Raw genomic sequence first — 22,613 nt, forward strand, 5'->3', positions numbered from 1 at the left:
GTTTCATGAAATCACTTTTTAAAACCTTGATGAAACAGATAATAAGACAAATAAAAAAGATGTCTCTAATTGTCACAAAAATTACTGTAAAAATTATAGGTGAAATATTAAAACAGAATCTTTTGCCATGCTGAAAGAAAACCCATAAATTTATGTTGAGGTTTGGTCTTTTGCTGTGTAAGTGTGGACCCCCAAGACCTGATTGCCCCAGAGATGAGAGAGTCTGCACACAGACCCAAGTGGTGCTATGTGACCTTGCATACAAGTTATTTCTGATTGGTGAATAAAGCCTATAGCTGGGCAAAATTTAGATAGGCGGGGCTTGGAGTTCCCAGTCTTGGAGTCAGAGGAGACCATGAGGAGAGAGAGAAGAAGGTAAGGAAGAGGAGAAAGTAACCATGAGTTAGGAGTACACAAAACATGGCCCTGAGGGCTGGTGCAGCCCAGATGCAAGATAGTAAGTAGTAACTCAGGGTTATGGATAGGGAAGTAGATTCTAATAGCATGGAGGGTAGATATCTGCCCAGCCCTTGTGCTGTTTAAGGCTTATAATTATAAAGGTTGTGTGTGTCTTTTATCTGGGAATGAAATTCTCAAAGGTGGGGTAGAAACCCCAGATTGGGATTAAAAGTTTCTATAACAACTTTATTCTTGGGGAGGCTAAATGATTAAATATGAGCAAATCATTTTGCAAATTATTATAGCAGTATGTCAAAGCCATTTCAACTGTGACAAACATGTTTTTAAAAATTCAACATTTCTTTTTAGTCATAGACACACTTACAATATGTACTCATCCATTAAAATAAGAATTAATTAATGATTGTTGAAACACTAAAGGCATTCCATTGAGATAAGAAACAATGCAAAGTTGCTCACTGTATCCATTACTCTTGAACGTGATATTGCTGTAACCAGCCAATGAACTAGACAGAATAAACTACTTGGGAAGTAAACCAATACATACATTAGAAAAATTTAAGATAACAAAAAGTGTTCTGAAAATAAGAGAATTGGCAAATTAACAAGATATAAAATTATGTGGAAATTAAGACCTTCTGCACAAGTAGCGCTTCCATGTAAGTAAATGACAAGTGTTATGAGATACAAAAGAAAGGAACACAGTCCACTTTGAAAAGATTAAGCAAAACATATAACAGCAATAACAAACATTAGGGCCTACCTACAGAAAAATTTAAACTCTACTAAAACACAAAAAGTAATTTGAAGTAAGAAAAAAAAATCCCTGTCTTAGATATAGACTCAAAGAAGCAGATAAACTCGTGGCGTAAAGGCCTTCTTTCTGTTAGCCAAAGACGTGCTTAGAGGAGGGTAAAGAGGCTGAGGAGAGAGATAGCTCAAGTCAGCAAAATGTTTATTGCACAAGTATGAGGACATGAGTTCATTTTAAAAGGGGGAGGGGAGTAGGGGGGGTTGCTAAGTAACACACACTGTAATCCCAGACTGGAGAGGCAGAGAGAGGAGATTCCTGGGGCTTGGTGGCCAGGTATTCTTGTCCAATTAGTAAACCACAAGTGCAGTGAGAAACTCTGACTCCAAAATAAGAAGAAGCACAATAGAGAAAGACACCAGACATTGACTTTTAGCTTCCACATGCACACACATGCGCACATGTACACACACACATGCACGCGCGCCCACACACACACACAAGGGGTCAACATTCATCTAGGTTAAAGAAAACGTAAGGGATAACTGACTTAACTGACTTACTGGTGTGGATGCTAACTAAAGTAGGGTCTAGAGTTCTAACTCGGTGGTAAAGTGTTGCTGACCTGTTGGGCCCAGTAACTACTGCTTGTCTGATTTTCCCTCCCTCAAGAAAGTGTTTCCCCAAACAGACAACTAATGGATTAGGGGTTATGTTGGACATACTCCAGTTGGAAAAACAAGTTCCAATATGTAGGTCTTTAATTATTAACAATGGTATGTTGTCTTTCCCCCTGTTGTTTGTGGTTCTGTAATGGCATCTGGAATTAGACTGTTGGTTATTGTCTTTTGGTGTGGCTGTCGTACCCACCTCTGTTAAGTGGGGACTTGGGTCTCTATTGGATGATATCAAAACTTGGTATATTTGTGATCCTGGATGGTACTTGACACTCAACCTGGAGCCACTTGTGGTGATATATGATTGGGAAATCAGGAGTAGTCCTAGCTCAGATAGAGCAAGATGCAGCTTCTGACATCAAGAGCAACCCCCCTGTAGGACTAATGAGAGCTGCATATAGCTCAGAGTATAGATCCTTTCCTATTAGTAGTAGTAAAGTCTAGTGACAACTCTCACAAATGATTGGCAGAAGTATGAAACAATATTGCAGTTAGGAAATAGTCCTAGTATATTTATTCTCCAAACACTTTCTTAAAATTTAATTGAAATAAGCCCTTGGGTTTTCTAATTCTTTCTTTCATAAATACAGACACTCCTAGTAAATTTTCATCTCTTTGAGAGGAAGAATCAAATTTTGTGATTTCTTTTTAACACTCCAAAGTACCCAGAATGTTCCTGGGGCATAAGAGAACAATGAGTAGGCATGATCTGAATAGAACTGAGTGGCTGGACTTTCCTCTTTATGAATTTGCCATCAAGCCTTCAAGCTAAGGATGCACAGGAAAAGTCAGAGCCCAAAGTCCAAGAGGGCTCTGTGCTCTGCAGCTGGGCTTGCATTATCCTCTGTCTCCTTAGAAAGGATACCAGTGAGAGAGGCACTATTCTGGAATCAGGAGTATGGAATTAGAAGCACCTAATAACTTGGTTGGGTTTGTTCTGTTTTGCTAGTACATTCGAACAGGGTACCTGTGTTAGTCAAAATAAGATCTTATCATATGTCATCCAGACCTAACTCTATTAACATGTAAATAAAACTGTGTCTGTACATTGCAAACACAAATATTTGGCTGGCAATACATAACTCGTTTTTCTTTTTAAAATGAAAAGGAAAAGGTTAACTAATGCAAATTTCTCAATATGGATTTCTAAGATTAAGAATAAAGTAACATACCCACCAAGCTAAGGACTAAGGACACTCTGAAAGCTTAAGAAGACACAGCATAGTCACCACTGAGACCGCTGTCATCAGAAGGCTCTTATCTTTTAAATCTTAGCAGCCACTGCTTCATTCTTAGAACTTCCTGGCAGGGATGTGAAGAGCGTGGGATCTGCAGCCAGACACACAGTCTGTTGTGTGGGGAGAGAAGCCTTTTCTTCCAGTTGCATGGTAGGCCATAATCTTCCTAATGGATAGAAATCCCTGTGTGATCTATGACTTCGGTACGTGAACACACTGAAGGGGAAAAATACACCAGCTCAAAGAGCTGGCCCTGCCATTTCTTTACACAATAAATCACTGATACAATGGCCTTTTCTATAGACAAACTAGCTAGATCTCCTATTTCTCCACCTGAGTGCTACCAACAAAAGGACTTCATCATTCACATCCTGGAGGAAAAGAGTGCTAATTAGGGTTCATGCTCAAACCCCAGAGGAGAAAGGGAGAAGTTGATGTTGGATAGTATTAGAACATTGCTAGGTCACATGTCATAACATTTAATTATATCAGAACCTGACTATAATTCAAATTCACTGTCACTGTTATTGTTGTTGTTACTAGCTTTAAAATGGAGATAGTCAGTTTACAACCTCATAGAACATTCTCATTTTTCTAGGATAAACCCACAGCTGTTAAATCCTATCTTACCATCTGGCTATTTTTTTCCTGTTATTTTTGGTGTCCTTTACTGAGTGGAATGCACTGCAGTGGGATATATGTGTGTGTATGTGTATGTGTATATTGTATGTATATATGTATTTGTATATGTACACACACACACACACACACATATATATATATGAATATATATTCATAATGTTGGTTAATTAGCAGGAAATGGACAATAAGGTTAAAAACTAGTATAATATCACATAGAGCTTAGGATGGGTGACAGATCTGCAAACCAGAACTACTCAACAGCAATGAACATACTTCATGCAAATGAGCCTCTGTTATGGTTTGCCTCTGCAAGGCAGCTTTGACTCATGTATTGATGGCTTTGACTCCAGGTGCTGGGACTACTTTGAGAGTGAAGTTGGTATCAACTTTAGGAGGGAGGGTTTACCTGGAGATGAGTCACTAGAGGCATGCCTCTGAGAATTTTATCTGGTCCTTTCTCCCTGCTTCCTGGCCACCATGAGTTCATCAGATTTCTCCTTCAGGCCCTTCTGCCATGATTACCTGCCTACTGGTGACTGAAGAAAAAAAATGTGCCAATCAACCACAGGATGAAACCAAGAGCTAAAAATTAATCTTTCCTCCTCAGTTGCTTTTCTCAGGTCTTCCCCAAAGTGAAGACCTAACTGGCGCACCCTTCTTTAGTATTCGCATCACAAACCCATTAAGGACTTCAGTTGTCTAACTTTGAGGAGATGGAATCATGGTTATAGGGATATGGGGTCTGCAGCTCAATTGATGTCAGCCTATATCCCTCATCCCTATATCCATTCACAGTCCCTTCACCCACTTGTCTATCTCCTGAAGCACCACATTCTAGGTGATTAAAAAGACTTCTGTGATCTGGAAGTTTCCTCACACCTGAGCATACATCAGACATCTGAGGAAACAGCCATTTCTTTATCTAAACTTCAGGACCAGTGGCTTGTCACAGCAGGCTTCTACCGGAGCACTTGTCACACTGCTACCTCTGGCCACTTGATATTTAAGTGAGCTGCTACATAGCACAAGCTCTAGGTTTAGAAGGAATGCATGTTTCCACTGGGGTCCCAGATGGGACAGGAGCCTGCAGGGCCTAAAACTCGGGCCTCCTTCATTATCAATATTACCATTCACTTCAGAAAAGAGAGGGAAGAAAAGTCCTTGGTGTGACACTGAAAGGACTCCTTTTACAGATGGCAATTTCTCCCTGTCAGAAAGCACGTGTTATAGTTTAATATCACCAGGCTTCTCATTCATCTTGAGAAAAACAGAGATGAAAATATAGGCTGAAGCTGAGCAGAGGAGGAATGATCTAGTCTATTCTCCAGGAGCAAGATAAATGATAAGTCATGCTATACAGTGAAGCTATTGTGTGAAGTCTGAACAGATCAAAGCTGGGCCCTCACTTCAAAGACCAGCACCAACGTAGTGAGTTTGACTCCATTTTGTTAGAAAATCCCTTTAACAATTCCTTTTCAACCACCTTTATAAACACCCATTTTCCGACCTCCGGTCTCATGGTTGAATGCAAATCTCAAAGGGGAATCCCAGAGATGATTCAAGCTTTTATCTGCTGCAGGGGATTCTTCCAAACCTGAATGATTTTATTATAAATCTTGATGAGTTCCTTAAAAGGAAAATGAGAATCCCAAGAGAAACACTTCGATCACTACAACACACATGCTCAGGCTGACATCAATTGAGCTGCAGACCCCATGTATTTTCCTGAGAATTAAACCATCACCCAGAGCAAAGGAGATTTCAAGCCAGCTGAATTCAATCAACCCACAAGAAACTCTAACCCAGGCAGGAATATAGCAGGCCTTCAGTGAATCAGTCTAAAGGTGGATCCTTTGTAGAGGAATTTTAATCCAACAACTTGGCTGCTCAGATCACACCAAAAGACCTTCTATATTTGTGTGATCTGGCTGGAATGCAGACATGCCACATATCTTTAATCCCTCTGGCTGGAATATAGACTCAGCCTTAGTACACACCTTTAATCCCAAAGGTAGAGTTAGTTTGTAGAAGGAAGCAGCCATGTTTGAAAGTGACATCTAGTTAAGGGTCAGACAAAGTGACAAATCAGAGAAAGGTTTGACATAATGAGTCATAGATAGGATATGCCTAAATCTCATGAACAGCTCAGGAAAGAGAGGACTTAAAAGAGCAATCCAGGGGGAGGGGGAAGGGGTAGAGGCAGTTTTACTGGACAGTTTTACAGAGACTGGTTGCGGGTGAAGTCAGAAAGAACCAGAAGATAAGAAGGAGCCAGAAGACTAGAACAGATTGTCAGAGTTAGTTTGAGGCCAAGCAGAACAATTCAGTCATAAGTCTAGAGAAGCCAGTTTGAATCAGTCAAAAGTGGAGAGGAAGTTGGGCCAGAACAGCTGAGTTGAACCAGCCAGGCAGAGTTCAGAAAAAACTGGAAAGGGTGAGCTATTCAGCAGTAAGCCTCTGAGAAAACAATTACATCTAGCAAATAAAAGTTACTTGCCTTGAAAATGATCTTCAAGCTGACCATAGAGCACTGCCCCTCTAATCTAGATCAGCAAAATGGCAGTGTTCTAACTGTTGCAGGAACAATAACCCAGGATGAAAATTTCTATTCCCTCTCCCTCATCACTTTCTAAAGACATTAATCTTACCTTTCTACCCCAACTCCCAGCATCCTTCACTCACAGATATGTGTCTGGGCATGACTGTGCACCTAAGACATCTAATCTACTGTAGCATATAACATCTAATATCCTGATTTAAGCTCCAGACAGATGGACTCCGTCACTGACCCCTGCCCAGGAGCCACCCCAGATCTGTGGATGAAACATACACACACACACACACACACACACACACACACACACACACACAAACTTATTTTTAATATGCTTTTTGCTCAATGGCCAGGCTCTTCAAGCCACTCTCAGCCAGCATGCCCTTCTCTTCACTCCCAGCTCAACACCTCTAAATCTGCCCTCAGCTTAGTTGCATTTCTAATCTCTCACCTGCTACCCCAGACACAGTTGAGGAAGCTGCCAATGGCTACTCTGCCCAAGATCTCACCTGGCTGGTGGCTCTTTCTCCCTCTGAATCATGGTGAATCTCTTTCCTCCTGCAATCTGCTAGCCTGCCTGCAGGAAACTGGAGGTCCCACCTTTTCCACCCAGCTATTGGTCACTAGCATCTTTATTGATTGATCAAGAACCAACTGGGGAACAGGATCTTCATCATTCATTCCTGATCAGAGCATCAGACCCATCACCTACAATCTACCCAAAGCTACATGCCTGGAAGAGTGTGCTTTTTTTTTTCCTAGAAAATTTCCCCTCATATTACAGATTTTTCAGCTCCATGAAATAATAAACAAGGGTCAGATTTTAAAAACAAAACAACAAGAATAACAAAAAGAAATCAACTTTAGAAAAGAGATGAAACAGGTGTGTCTCAAATAACCAAATGCTCAGAAGCATTCTTCATGGGCTCAGGGTAGAATAGACTGCTGGATATAAGCCAAACAGAGGGCAAGAAACCTGTTCCAACACAGATTGCAGTATTCTTGGCTTTGGAATTTGAACCCAAAATTATGTTTGCAAAAGCTTTCATACCTTTGTGTATTTGCATTTGCATAATGCACTGAAAATTCTCTTGTTCTTTATTTCTCCTTAATTTTCCCATTTTACATTTTATCCCAGGCCATGAAGAGTGCAATGGAAAGAGGAGGAAGTGGAGGAAAAGGCACAACCTGCCTTACAATGTAAAGATGGTGTCTACTGAAACCCAAACAAATAAACAATGTAAACCTTCAGCCTAAATCCTCCAGTTAATAAACTGGCCGTCAGATCACTCTACAGCTAGCCTAAAAGAAAAAGGATATGGTAGGGGAAAGAGCACAAAGAGCCTTGTTAATCACCAGCAGTTGGGTTTTAAATTGCTACTGCCTTGTCATTGTCTTGGGGGCTCATGCAATTGTCTCAAGATAATCTCAGTCTGTGCCTTTTATCCACAAGTGCCATCCAATCACTGAGGTATACAATAAGAGGAAGAAGTTTTTCAATCTACCAAATGAGATTAAGTGGGTTGATCTGGTCCATATCTACCAAGAAGCTGCATTCAGTAAAAAGTCACATTATCACATTTTTTATGTAAATTTTCAAGCAATTCTTTACTGGTATAAATTAATAGGCAAAGGAAACCAAGACCAGAAGTCTGGATTTCATTTTGTTTTGTGTTTTTAAGATTCCAAAAACATTGTTCTGCTTCGAAGTTATATTTTAATGAAAGGTTGTTTTGTTGTTGTTATTGTTGTTGTTAAACTGCTGCACTTGAGGAAGTCCATATACAGCATGGTAATATTCTCAAATCACACAACAGAGATTTCTGAAAATATCCCTTGTGCTCAGAGAAAGCTATCACCATATCCTAATGCCGTTTAACAATACACAATACAGCCATGTGCTTGCTATTACAACAAACTAGGTCATTGCAAATCACTCACCAAATGCCCAGATGAAGAGGCCATTATCATCAAGAGACTGGAGAAGAAATGGTATCAGTTTTGTAGGATCCAATCCATGAGTCAAGGATACATTAAGAAAAGAATTTGTCTAGGAAATTGGGGTGCTTTAAGAACCTCAGAGAGTTCCCTCTCCCTGGCTTGAGGCTAAAATCCTGGAAGCAGTGGTAATCAACGTTGAGAGCCCTCCATCCACTGGGCCCACAGTGCTGTCCATCCTTGTCTTTTTTTTTTTAATTATTTTTAATTAGGTATTTTCTTCATTTACATTTCCAATGCTATCCCAAAAGTCCCCCATACCCTCCCCCCCCCACTCCCCTACCCACCCACCCCTACTTCTTGGCCCTGGCATTCCCCTATACTGAGACATATAAAGTTTGCACGACCAATGGGCCTCTCTTTCCACTGATGGCCGACTAGACCATCTTCTGATACATATGCAACTAGAGACAAGAGTTCCCGGGTACTGGTTAGCTCATATTGTTGTTCCACCTATAGGGTTGTAGATCCCTTTAGCTCCTTGGGTACTTTCTCTAGCTCCTCCATTGAGGGCCCTGTGATCCATCCAATAGCTGACTGTGAGCATCCACTTCTGTGTTTGTTAGGCCCCGGCCTAGTCTCACAAGAGACAGCTATATCACGGTCCTTTCAGCAAAATCTTGCTAGTGTATGCAATGGTGTCAGCGTTTGGAGGCTGATTATGGGATGGATCCCTGGATATGGCAGTCTCTAAATGGTCCTTCCTTTTGTCTCAGCTCCAAACTTTGTCTCTGTAACTCCTTCCATAGGTGTTTTGTTCCCAATTCTAAGAAGGGGCAAATTGTCCACACTTTGGTCTTCGTTCTTCTTGAGTTTCATGAGTTTCACAAATTGTATCTTATCATTTGATTTGTGGCACAAGCTCTGTCTCTGCCTGGCTGCTTCCCATCCAGAAGCCTCTCTGCAGGTGTCCTGTGTGACCTGTGAGTTCAAAGAACTTGGTTTTCATGAAGTTTAACTTCTTTGATATTCCAAAAATCAACATAAATAATAACACAATTGTTCTGCTGCTTCTCTCTTACTTCTATTTCGGTTTTATGAAAATGTTCTTCATAAGCATGTGAAGGATGCAGAACAGGCCACAGATGGCAAGAAGATAACGGTGGGAATAGCAAATGGGGCTATAAAATTGGCATGCAAATTGAACCTTCTCACATAGCTTTTAAACATTTCAGTATTTAATGCACTTAAAAACAAATGACTCTTCTCTTCCCCAATGGTAAGACAGTTCTTGTTCAAGCTCAAGATAAGGAACTCACCAGTGTCAGAATCAGCAGGACCTGAGTGGGAGCTCAGGTGGTCCAGAGCACACTGGATCACCGTTTTCCAGAGCTCAAGCCTGAGAAACAACTGACCCAATAAAATGAGACTGGCGCTAACCTGAGACTGATATATATGCCCAGATATGGATTATTATTATTAGCCAGAAATATTTGCCAGGACAGAGCAGAACACCTGTACTAGCTGCACTGGCTTGGGTACTGCATGATCCCTGGCCCAACAAACTGGCCTTATTCTTTCCCTAAGGCTGAAGGAAGTCGGCCCACTTATCCATCTTTCTGCCCTCGTATCTATGCCTGAGTATCACTGACAGCCTTCCCCAGGCATGGGGTAAAGGTTGGACTCCTATTTTAGGATCTTTTCTTAAATCCAAATAGATACAGTAAGTTATCGGAATACTGTTACTGAACAGGAGAGAGGTTACTGAGGAAATCATTGTATTTTTTAATTTTTAATCACAGAAGCACAAAACATTAAAGTGAAAGCAGTGAGACCAGCTCCTTCACATGCTCACTCATTCAGTGATATCGGCCAAGCACCTAACCATGTGCTAGGCGTGAATTTGGAAATTATAAATAACAGTGAAAGACAAGCCTCAATCTATCAAAAAAAAAAAAGAGAGACATAAACTTAATCCATAAGAAGTCTGTACAAAATGCCAGAAAAGAAAATGATGCGTTGTAAATAGAAGAAAACACAGAATAAATAAAAGCATTAGTATGTATGTAGAGAAGGATGTAGGTTTGAGTCTGAATGGGGTAGTCAAGAAAGACCTCATGGGCAGGCTTCACTTGAACAGAACATTCACGATGAAGAAATCAGCCCTGAGGCATCTACGCCTATGAGGAGAGCCTAGCAGCAGAAGGAAGAGGAATCAGTGCAAAGACAGAAGTGAGCTCCTAGGGAAATGGTTTAATGGGGAAAATGCTGCTGCCCAAGCAGGAAGGCCTGAGTCTGGATCGGCAGTACCCGTGTAAATGGCAAGTGTTCACAGCTCTAGAAAAGGGGTCTAAGAGGGTGCTAGTGTGAGCAATAGATCCCCAAGGGCTGACTGGACAGTCACTGTATCCAAAACAGCCAGCTTTCAGCTAAGTGAGAGACTCTATCTTATAAACTAAAGTTAGGTGGGCAGGTGAATTGAGGATGTCTATTCCTTGCACGCTCATGCACACAGAGGTAAGCACACACACAAATACACATGCACATACTATATACATATGCACAGAGACCAACTATAAAAAAAGACCAAGGAACACCAAATAAAGGTAATATTGATAAGGTCCTATGAGAAATGGAGGGACTACAGGACTCCTGAAGAGTGATGTCCCACAGACCATGAGGAGCAGGAGCTTCCACTCAAGTGAGCTACAGTGTCAAGAGTTTTAAGCAGAAAAGTGAAATGACTGGATTTCCTTCCATGTTGATAGATGGGCTCTGACTTAGCTACTGAGAAAAGACTGTAGATGTGGAGTCCAAGTAAGATGCTCTTACAGGAACAAGATGAGAAAAAAGAAGCCTAGACTACATAGAAAAGGGAGTGCTGATGGAGGTAGAATTCTCGGAATCCCTGTTGACCCAAGATCCAATCAAAGCAGTTGATGTATCTGCTGTGAGGATCGAGGAGGGCTCCAATGCAATGAAAGGATGGAGTCATCTTTTGGACTCCCTTCAGATGACCTTTATCCTTGAATGTTGAATGGCAGCTAGGGAGTTTCCTCTTTCACCCCAATCTTTTCTTCAGATAATTAGCAGACAGTGCAAACTCACACACACCTAACTTCCTGTGTATCTGAGATTACAAACCAGCCCCAAGTATCTTCTCTTTGCTGTCTTACTCATTCCTTGTGTCAGTCCTTACTTTTACTCCTGTCTCTCCTGTCTGAGAAGAGTGTGTAAGATCCCTGTGAACACCATTTCATGAAAATAATCCTGGTAAAAGTTAGGATTTGGGCCCCTGGAAGCCCAACTCAACATAGACTTAGACTTAGACTCCATCAAGTCACTCCAACAGCTATATATGAGAGAGGAAACCAGTCCCCATCCTATCAACCTGAGGCTTGCCTATCGACAAAGAACATTAACAACCAACCTGCTACTAAAATGTATCTTCCTTAATTCTCTATCCAAAGAGCATAAACTCTCTGAGGGAAAAACACAGAGAAACTTTTTCAAGATTTAAATATCTCATTGTTTAAAATCCTTCCGTATTATCTGTGACAAATGTCATATTTATCCCAGGAAAAGAAAAATACTTCTTCTAGAGAAATTTTTTTCCTGCCTAGTGACTAACCTCCATTCTCTGTTATGAATTAGCTCAGAGGCACATCCCTAAGCCTTCAAATGAATTACCAATAGAAGTAGGAGTAGAGTGGGCTGAGCGTCTGACAGAATCCCTCTCAAGCCTGATAGCACACAGGTGAGAGGGTGTGGGGTCCAGGCCTGTAGAGTGAAATGCAAAACAGCACATTTCCAGGGCTTATGTAACTAACAGCTTTTCAGAGGTTAAAAACTGCTCCCTGTGACATTTTATGAATTCCTGTAGTCAGCTCTGCTGCTGTGGCTGTGGCTTTTGCTTAGAAGGGTCCTCAGAAAGACTGTTATTATTTTATTCTTTGTACTTCAGAGCTAAATCATCTTGCATTGCACACAAGTCAGCAAGGCTGTTTTCTACCAAACTGCGAACAATTTCTTCTGGCAGCCATTGTTCTGTGATTTCCCCGTTTGTAGAGACAATGGGTTCCAGTCTCAAGCCTTATGCATAAATATGGCAGCCATCATTACAATAGGCTGGCTCTCTGGCTGGAAGTCAGGAAGACACTTAGATTGAGGGCATTGTGCTGCTCAGATTCGGAACAGAAAAAAATGACAGCTTGAAATAACAGCAGAATAGAGTGTGGAAGCATCTGACTGAGCAGAGCCTGTGAGCAGGCATTCTATGGGTCTCTAAATTTTCAATCATTTCTTAGAGAAGGCATGGATGGGCAAGCAGGCAAAGAGAAGAAAGAGTGGTGCAAGAAAGGGGCTAAAAGAACTGAACCCTGGATCCCTTGTTCCTTTCTGCTTCTTTTGTGTCTTCTTACTCCATGAACAAATTAAATGGGCAAAAGTGTTTCATTTCATATAGACATTCTGCTTGCTGACTGGGTGCAACTCCATTTATCAAGGCACTATTATACTTGATTTTCAATGGCAACAATAACACACCAGATGTTCCACATACTGCTGGACTCTCTCTTTCCCTTGGTTCTCTACAGCCAGAAGCACTATCCACATTCTGTTCACCTCTTTCAATTTCCTGGAAGTTCAAGTTCCCCCTATCCCCCATTAACTAAAATCTAAATAGTGTACTTGGACACATGCAAAACCTTAGGTATCTGAGGAAGGCAGGAGCTCCCCTGAGTGTCTCCATACAATGCATCTGTTTCTGGTCATCATTGTATACCTTTGCACATAGTAGGTGTTCAACAACAATAACAAAAAGAAAAATGTTGAGTGAATAAATGGCCTATAGCCTCTTCTGTCTCCCACGAGTAACAGAAAAGGCACATTTCTTAGACTTTGACTTTCAAGCTCCTAACTTTTTCTCCAACCTGCCAAGACCATTTCTGATCAGATACTTACTCTTCAAGGCAACACACAAACAAACAAAACAAAGAACAAAAACAAGCCCATGATCTCTGTCACCTTCATACTCTAAGTGAAATATGGCCCAGCTCATATTCTATATATTATAAGAAGCCCACACTGCCGATGTCTGCTAGAAGTGACTGCTCCTCTCTGCTCTGCCTATGCATATCACTTGCTGGTCAAACGTTACTGTGCAGATTTTCAGAAGTCTTTGCCAATTATCTCATAAACAACTTTTCACAGAAAATAACTGCGTTTAATTATTTTTCTTATATTCTAATCACTGTGCTAGCTGTAGCAAAAGTGGGTAATTATTTGTTGACAGGAGTCAATAAGAAAGCAGCCCATTTCAACCTTCCTGGTAAGAGTTCCTGACAGGCTAGGGAGACGGCCTGGTGGTAAAGAGTCCTGGCTGTTCCTTCAAAGGACTGTGGTTCCATTCTGACTCCAGTGTTTGCTAAGTTGGAAAAACCACTACCTCCGTTGGCCTCAGTCTGTTAAAACACAAAACAAATGCAGAACTGTTTCTATACGGATAGTGTGAGGCTTTAAGAGGATAATGTTCCTTGGTACGCAAGAAACACAGACACCATCACAACAATCTCTCCTCTCATTGATGAGGACCCTTAATGACAAACATAGAAACGTCTGTTAGACTCAGATACATAGATGATGCTCAGGTACCTTGGAGGACCCTGTGCCTAGGAACACATGCCAGAACAATTTGTCACTACTGAGCTCTTCACACAGTGACATCAACACATGGCTTGCCTCATGTCAGTTATTCATGTGACATGATGACAAGGACCACCAAACAGTTCCAACTTCTGGGAATATGTCCTTAGCAGTCTCCAGGGTAGCTGAAATTTCACTAATGGAGAAGAACACGCAGGGGTCATGATAGGAATGAGAAGGTTATTCAGGAAGAGAACAAACAAACAAACAAAAAGCCACAAGAGCTCTACAAAGCAACTTCTCATGGTGGAGTCTGGGTACTCAGTGAATGTGGAAGAGGTGTTGTGTGTAGAAAGCAAGTCTCTTGGAGGTGTGCATGGGAGGTAACCTGTGCACAGGACTCTTCAGATAGCACAGCTTCCCACCTGACTGGTTTCTAAGGTCCAACCTACATGTCTGCGGGTGCCTGCATCTGTAACTATTCTGGAAGTAAGCGCCTTTATAGCCTTCTGCTTCACAGAACTCGTGGATTTCTATATACTGAGTCTGGGCTCTGTGCCATCTACTGACATGGAAGACCCAGCATCACCTGTCAGGACTCTGCAAGCAAAGAGGGACACACAGAAGGTGGTTGCAGTGGCAGGAGGCTGATGCACCAGCAGAAAGGATCAAATGTTTTGAATGCCATGGGCTGATTAGAAAAGGCCAAAAGTTCCTCCATGGAAAGAGCATAGTGTATAACTCTGATCATTTATACATGGGCTCACTTTCCCAGGGTAATTATAGATTATTATCCAGCTAATTACAGTAACAGTTTTAAAAGATCTGAAACTTATTAGCCCAATCTGGAAATTACTGTGAAACGTGATTGGAAAAGAAAAAATTCTGGGAAAGTAGTTTCAGACTTGCCAGGGTTACACAGTACAATTACCTTATGATCTCTTCCTGTGTGAGATGTGTTTGTAGTGCCAAACACCCTGCAGATTGTCCTAGCAAGGGGATTTCAGCATCTCACTTCCAAATGACTCTTCCGTGTAAGAGGAGGTACCAGATTTACAAAAGAGGGGGGGAGAACCAGATGTCAGTTAAATTTGAATTTTAGATGCCTATTAAATCAACTTAGCCCTCAAATGTTGCAAAAGGAATACTTACACTAAAAATTATTCATCTTATAATTAAAATTCAAATTTAACCCAGCACCCTGTGTTTAATCTGACAAAAGAGATCTGAAAGTACATCCGAAGAGTAATGCTAAGCAAAGACTGGGAAGGCACAGGCTTGCTAAACAGTATCCTGATGTCCAGGAAAGGAGGGTCGGACTTCATATGTGTACTACACAAGACAATGTTTAAAACTTAAAACAGGGAGGGAAATGTTAATGAGAATTTCCAAATATGAGCTTAACGTCCAAGTTAAAATGATCTGGTCCTCCCTTATGGCCACTGGTGCTGTCTATAAAGAACCTTCTCAATGAATGCTGACAGAGGAAACACAAAAGAATTATGGGGAGTGCACTCCTGGTGGGAGCCCACATCTGCTTCCACAGGCACCTGCCTCGCCTCCTCATCCTCTGAAGTGCCACCAGGAGAGATTGCCACTCCCAACCATCCATTATTTTGACATACCAGAAGTTCACACGCTGGGTTAAGGGAGAGGAAGAGGTAGGGAAAAAAGCAATGATCTTATTGATAAAGGTATCAGCACCTTGTTTTTAAATTTTTCAAACTGGCTCTGAAAAAAATTAACTAAAGTAGTTAAATGATCCCTCCATTGAACAAAGGTTTAATACCCAGTGTGCTAGACACCTCATTGCAGCCACTGAGGTGCAACTAGTAAGACAGGCAAAATCCTAATCTTGAGGTAACATGGTTCAGGGGTGAGGGAGGAAGGAAAGTCCCAGGAGAAATACAAGAAATAAACAATAATAAGGAAATAAAATAAACAATAAAGGCACAGATAAAGTAACTGAGTCCTGGGGGCAGAATCAAGGACTCTGGAGGAAATAGAACAGCCTCAGATCTAGAAAAGACCCAGTGGTTTCCCAGAAGTATCTCTGGATTCTAGGTTCAAGGTTGAGTGTTCTCTCGCTCACTGGCAGTTCAGTTTTGCAACGTTCATTCAGCTTAGAGAAGGACTCACTTAACCATTCTGTGAGCCCCTGAAAGCATGAAATACCGTCCCCTTCATGATTCATATTCTCTCTCCCCTTCCTCCCTTCCTCCTCTGCCTCTCATACATATAACCTTTGTGTGTACAGCAGACTTTACTGAGGTTTGTGGGGGAATAGCAAGAGAATTTACTCACCTCAAATACTTGTTTAAATTAGATGTCACCAGATCCTGGAGACATGCTATGGCTTTGCTCTGGCATTCTGATACTGTTCTCTTCATTTCTACTGATGAGTTGTGCACAGCACTTACTAGTTTACCCCCTACTAAACCATCAACTTGGTATCTTGTTGTTTGTTTGGTCGGTTTTTTTAAAAAAAATAATCTCTTTAACAGGGTATTACCTAAAACAGACAACTTCCTCCTTAAGAGTAACTGGGAAGCCAGCTGTTAAGATAATCACTTACTTATTTCAACAGCCACATGAAACAGTCAGAAATCTATACTTCGTTACATTGTGTGCATCAATTGTTTAAAAAAAAATATTTGATCTGCAGTAACTAAAAGTTTGCATGAGACCCAGGCACTTTCTTCTGTAGTCAGTTTTCCACATCCTTTTGGTATCCCACAGACTATGTGCCTGGTGCACAGTAGGCCTTCAATACATGTTTAGTGGATTTAATTTAATGTACGACAGCCTACACAAGCACCGTGGTGAGTAGAAAGCACGCGTCTGGCAGCTCAGTGCTGGTTTATTAGTGGCAGTTTGCCACCAGCAGCACTTAGCTGTAGATTGTTTCCTTGCTGTTCCTTGATCTCCTCATTAGAAAATTCTCCTGAGGTACCTTTTGAAGTGAGAACAGGGAGGACGCATCCCTGCAGTCTAAGATTTCACACTTAAAGATACAATGCACAGATTGTCCCAAGCAAAGCAGGTAATGGGAGGTGGTGGCCAGGTTCATCTAGTACTTAGGTCCTAACAGTATTGAAAACACATTGTCACAAAGGTGACTTAATATTCCCCACTGCCCTTGAACTGCTAGCTTTCTTCAATTCATAATTGACCTCATAGGATATCTTTGGCTTTCGAAATGATTTTTTTCCATCTGGTGAACATGTTTCTAATTCAAACTGACTTGAGGACACTGTCCAGCTAGAAACATTAACTCCAGCCAGGCCACATCCAGTCTGAACTCTGAGTTATTGCATGTTACATCCATTTGTCTTTGAATCAGCTGCTTCCCACCTGCAGGGCACCTTGTTCTTTTCTAATACTACATTATGCTAAATCTACTCACTGTTGGCATTTCTCATTGCATTGTGGGCTTTCGGGAAGGCAGTGTGACACCTTTCACCAATTTAAAGCTTCAGCGTATAACACAAAGGTTGGTTTTATTTTGTTAATAAATATTTACTGACTGAATCACTCTTTTCTTGTTCTAAGGTAAGTAACTGTTAGAGAGGAATGGGAAGGCTATGATACTGATTAGAAAGTAAGCCATATAGATTTCTACTTACTATCTAATGCATAAGTGTTCTGTAATATGTCCTAATCTAATATCTAGATTAATTTGTGATATGCTATTTAATTCATGAATTGTCCACTTCACCAGAGCGAAGTCATTTTTCTCTAACATTTATAATTTATAATGGTAAATTCAGTGATTCAATGCCACATTCACTTAGTCCATTCCTAGTCTCTGTGTTCTTAATTCTCTCTCATGGAAAAGAGAGTTGTAAGGATAGAATGCAAGAAAGTTGTCCAAATTGTATGTGTATGTAATAAATGTTTTCTATTTGTCCTTCATAACTAACACACATCCAGCTTGCTTTTCTACTGATCTTGGAACCCAGAGATGAATCTGACCAAGCAATTAATACTATGGGGTCCTAATGAGGACTTTAGATTACCTCCTTCTTTGTATTAGTTGAAATCCTTCTAGAAAGAAGTTATCTCTGTATTTCTTATTCATCATTGGTATGTACCTAAATACATTTATTTTATTCTTTGAGTTACAAACTACTGTTATTTCTTTTGTTAATGGAGTTAGGATCATTCACAAACTCATTGGAGTTATCTCCGTGCCCTTTTAAACCATCTGTGTCTTTTTGAAAAATTATTTGATCTGTAACATCACAAGATGCTATAGCCAATTGTTTCTCTAAGGACAGTTGTCCCCATTTCCTCTTCATTTACTGGTTTTGTGGGCAAACTTAATTTTCTTAAATGAAGGGTCCTTGTCCATTTGAAAGTTGGTTCTTAAGCATCTGCTGAACAACAGAGATACAGATGTGGTTGGGACAGACCCAGGCCCAGACCCACACCTCCGCTTCCTGAATCCAATACCTAGAACAATCAAAATATCCTGAACCCTGAGAAAATGTAGAGATGACAGGTTGCTGCTTTGCACATTTTGGCAGAAAAGAAATAACTCTGGCATATGTTTGAGATCCTTATTAATCACATTGAGGAAACACTATATTATCATCCAAGGAAAACTGCTACCCCCATCCTTTTCTCTATTACCATCTCCCAGGAATTTATTACCCATTGAGAGAATTGTTTGCTAAGCAAATAAGTGCTAAACTTATGAAGACTATAATTCAGGTGGTGACTCCTTAGAGAATAGCATTAGTTTATGAGGTCTACTTAATGTTTCCCTGGGCTATGCTGACTTTCATTATTCAAGGGAACTGAGAAATGTCTTGGGGAAGAGCAATAATTGGCTGTATCTATTCATGTTTCTGTATAATCACTGTGCCAGATCCATGTAGACAAAGTTCAGTGTTTGTGTATTTCAAACAGGACGGATCCAAAATTAAGTGTGATACAGACAGGGATGACTTGCCTTCAAGAATACAACAGAATTATTCACCGCAGAAATTCACAGCAGGAGTTAACATAAGAAACAAGCAATCAGATCACCTATGGATTCCTTCCATGGGGCCAGAACAAGTTATTTTCTCCATCCTACCTCCTCCTCCACCTCCGCCCTTCCCTCCCTCCTCTTTCCTTTTGTTTTCTGAGACAGGGTCTTACTTTGTAGCTGGCCTCAAATTCAATGAGCTTTCTGCCCTGACCTCCCAAGTGCTAGCATTACAACTCTGAGCCACCGCCAACAAGCTACAAAATGTTCCTTGTATATAAGACAATATTTAGGCATTAAATGTAAGATATTTCCAAACCTCATCCAAATTAGCCTATACCGTGGGCAATAAAATTAAACATGACTTGTAACGCTACTTCTAAGCATGCTTAGGTCTCCTGTACTTTAATATCAGCTTTAAATTATATGTCCTATACCTAAGCTTAGTACTAGAGAATGATCTGACAACGTATGAAACAACGCCTTTCTTGCTCTTTAGTGTGGATAAGACTTCTAAAGAAGAGGGTGAGCCAGTATAATAAAGCAATTATTGTATCCTCAGAAAACAGTATTCTGAATTCCATGAGGTTTCCTCTCAGATAAGCTATTACCCAACAGAACGCATGTTATTTTGAAAACTGGGAATCTGAGCTCAAGCTTGTAAAACACCTACCTGTGTAGCTGCTGGAAATTAAACCTGGGGCCTCGTCCACACCAAAGCCATCTGTAATTTTTAAGAAGATAATAATCCCTTTATTTGACAAAAATTGAGGACTGCAGAAATATAAGCAAATGCTGCTGACTTTCACCTTCATCTAAAATAGTATATAGACAAATATGTGTTGAAAAAAATGACACCAGACATAAGATTATTTTTCATTTATAAAACCTTCATATCAATTGATTCTGAAAGCATGGGATGCTTGGCAGACTAGCTCCCCTGCTACACACAGTATGAAACTAGATGCAGTATGGAGGACCAGCATTCTCACAGGTCACACGTGAGAACCATGGGGCAGAGTCCCAGAGAGATGCTGAGATCTGGGGAGATACTTTATAGAAAAACAGGTCAGACAGCAGCCAATACACAGGGGAGTGCTCACTCTGCTAAGCTGACACATTTGAGACCAGGTGATGGCATCCCCAACCCTTTGGGAGACTGGGGCCTCAGATCACAGTCCAGAGGTTTCTGTCAGGTCTTTGTCCAAAGGTGGGGCAGTGTGTGTACACGATTCTGAACAGACAGGTTTGGGAGTCTGAGAAATGAAGGAAGATAACAAAGGCTGAAAGAGTCTACTCCTCAGCCAGAACTCCTTAGGAAGAAAGACTTACCTTACAATAGCAATCAGGGAGATCTTCCAGTACTTTAGTTACCTACCCAAACAAAAGTTAAAGTTAATTTTTTAAAAAGTAACAGTCAAGACTCTTTCAAGATAGATCTTCAAACTATTATCTCCGAAAAATAGGCATGTAAAGTGGTTCACCATCGGGAGATATAGAAGTCAGAGGGGGAAAGCCCTGACATAGAGAGGATGATACTGGCATTAGCAGAAGTCAGACATGCCTGTGTGCAAGGTGCTGGAGATGGTTCAGCGGGTAACAGTACTTGCTGCTCCAGCAGAGGACTGGAGTTCAGTGCTTAGCACCTGTATCGGGCAGCTCTCAATTACTTGTAACTCCAGCTCCAGGGGATCCAACAGGGGGGCCTCCTTGGACAACAGCATGAATGTGTGCTAAGGCACATAGTGGTCAGCCTTGAAATCATATATATCCAAATATCAAAAACAGACTCACTCACTTAGTATATTGTATTTTATACATACTTATGTGTACACACACATGCACATGTGAACATGCACATACCCAACAAATATAGTTAAAGTAAAAGAAGCCATCAACTTGAGAATTGGGGAGAAATGGATATGTTTCAGGAGACAGTGGCTGATAGGGGATTTGGGGGAGGAAAAGAAAACAGGAGTAATGTAATTACATCAATTAAAATTAAAAAAATAAAAATAAAACAAATCTTTGAACAATTACAAAATACATTCATACTTAAAGAAAGTGTGATTATTGCTTGAACAGATGGAAAATCTTATCAAAAAAGAACTATTTTTGAAATAACCAAATATAAAATCTGTAGTTAAAAATTATATTTAAATGAAATTATATTAAAATGAAAAAGTCACCCAGTGGAGAAAGCCTGTAGGAAGGAGTGATAGAGGGTGTGGTAGGAAGACAGGCAAGGCTAAGGGCAGAGCAAGCAGAATTGCCATATACACATATGAAATTATCAAAGAACACTCAATTCATCAATCAAATTTTTCATCAAAAGAGCTAAAAAAATTACATTATACAGGGTAAAGGGTATATGAACTAAAAATCAAAATGATAGAAATTATACTGAAGAGAACAATTTTATTTAACAGAGCAATCATTTTAATTACATTTAGAAAAAAAAATAAGTGATCTACCCTATGTAAAATTGAAATATCTGAGAGAAAAGAGAAAAGACTGAGACGGGGAAGTGATTCAGAGAAACGGTGATCAGAATAATAGCATCACACTGTACAGAATACATAATGTATGCACAGGTGATCGACAGCCATCATAAGACAATGTGGAAATGAAGAGGATGCATGACCAATGTCCTCGTGTTTTACATAGTGCAGTAAAAGACACATAATGGAGTTTGGCATCCTAAGAGTCTTCAAGTGCTCTTCCAGAGCTTTTGGACCTTACTTGAGTGAATTTCTGCCCATTAAACACATACTCCTTGTCCCCTCCTTCCCACAAGCCTCAGCAGCCATCATGCTACCATCTATATCCATCACCTCATAAAGATGCAAACATACAGCATTTGTCTTTCTGATGGGCATTTTTCACTGAGCTCAATACCCTTCAGATGCAGCCATGTGCTACCATATTAGAATTCCCCCATTTCCAAAGATAGATAATAGTCTATTGCATATGTATGCCATATTTTAAAATTAAACATTCATTGTATTTTATTGCACATGGGGTTTATTCCTGCATATCTCTCTGTACTGAGAATTTTGTAATTTTGGTTTCTTTCTGCAAACACAGAAATATTATAGGAATATGTTTTTGTTTTAATCCCAGGTGTGGGATATGGGGCTGCTTCACAGCAGGTGACTATGATTTGTCATGTGCTCTAGCAGGGGCATGATTTTTGTCAGCTTCAGATACTTTTTGCAAGTGTGTGTGGTGTTTAGAATTCTGGAGAGTTTTCAGACATTTCATATAAATGCTAGAGTCCCTAGGTTGGTAGGTTGGTTGGTTGTGGTTTGTTAAGTAGTACTGCCCAAAGAAGACACAAGAAAAGGAAGAAATAAAATATCCTGACTGCAAATATCACACTTGCCCCTAATCAGAATGATGTAGTCCAATGATAACATCACCCCTTATTATGTCCCCTTTATCCTTTTTCCTCTCCTATCTAGTTTTAGGGGGTTGAAAGGATGAAAGAAAAGGGGTAGAGAAAGGTGGAAGAAAGAACCCACAAGGCAGCAAAAGCCCAACTACATCTTTCTGTAGCACTTGCAAATGGCTACATCTCTCTGTAACACTAGCATACCTGGTGGCCTAGGGGGCCAGAACAGAATGACAAATTCCCAAGGACTGCATTTCCAGACAGTTGTGAGCCTCCATGTAGGACTCAAACTTGGGCCCTTAACTGCTGAGCCATCTCTTCAGCTTCCTACCCCATACGACACATTTTGTGTATTCATTCATCTGGCTGTGGACACTTACA

The 22,613-nt window shown here is 40.6% G+C and overlaps 1 long non-coding RNA gene across 1 annotated transcript; it reads right to left on the bottom strand.

The window, feature by feature from the left end:
- Positions 1-4,132: 4,132 nt before the first annotated feature.
- Positions 4,133-22,401, bottom strand: Gm39339. The gene is made up of 3 exons (XR_870747.2): positions 20,171-22,401; positions 19,512-19,562; positions 4,133-4,264 (listed from the first exon to the last, which is right to left on the bottom strand). It is a non-coding gene; the product is annotated as a predicted gene, 39339 (long non-coding RNA).
- Positions 22,402-22,613: the final 212 nt, after the last annotated feature.

This window comes from Mus musculus, chromosome 9, assembly GCF_000001635.26.
Source record: "Mus musculus strain C57BL/6J chromosome 9, GRCm38.p6 C57BL/6J".
NCBI lineage: Eukaryota > Metazoa > Chordata > Mammalia > Rodentia > Muridae > Mus > Mus musculus.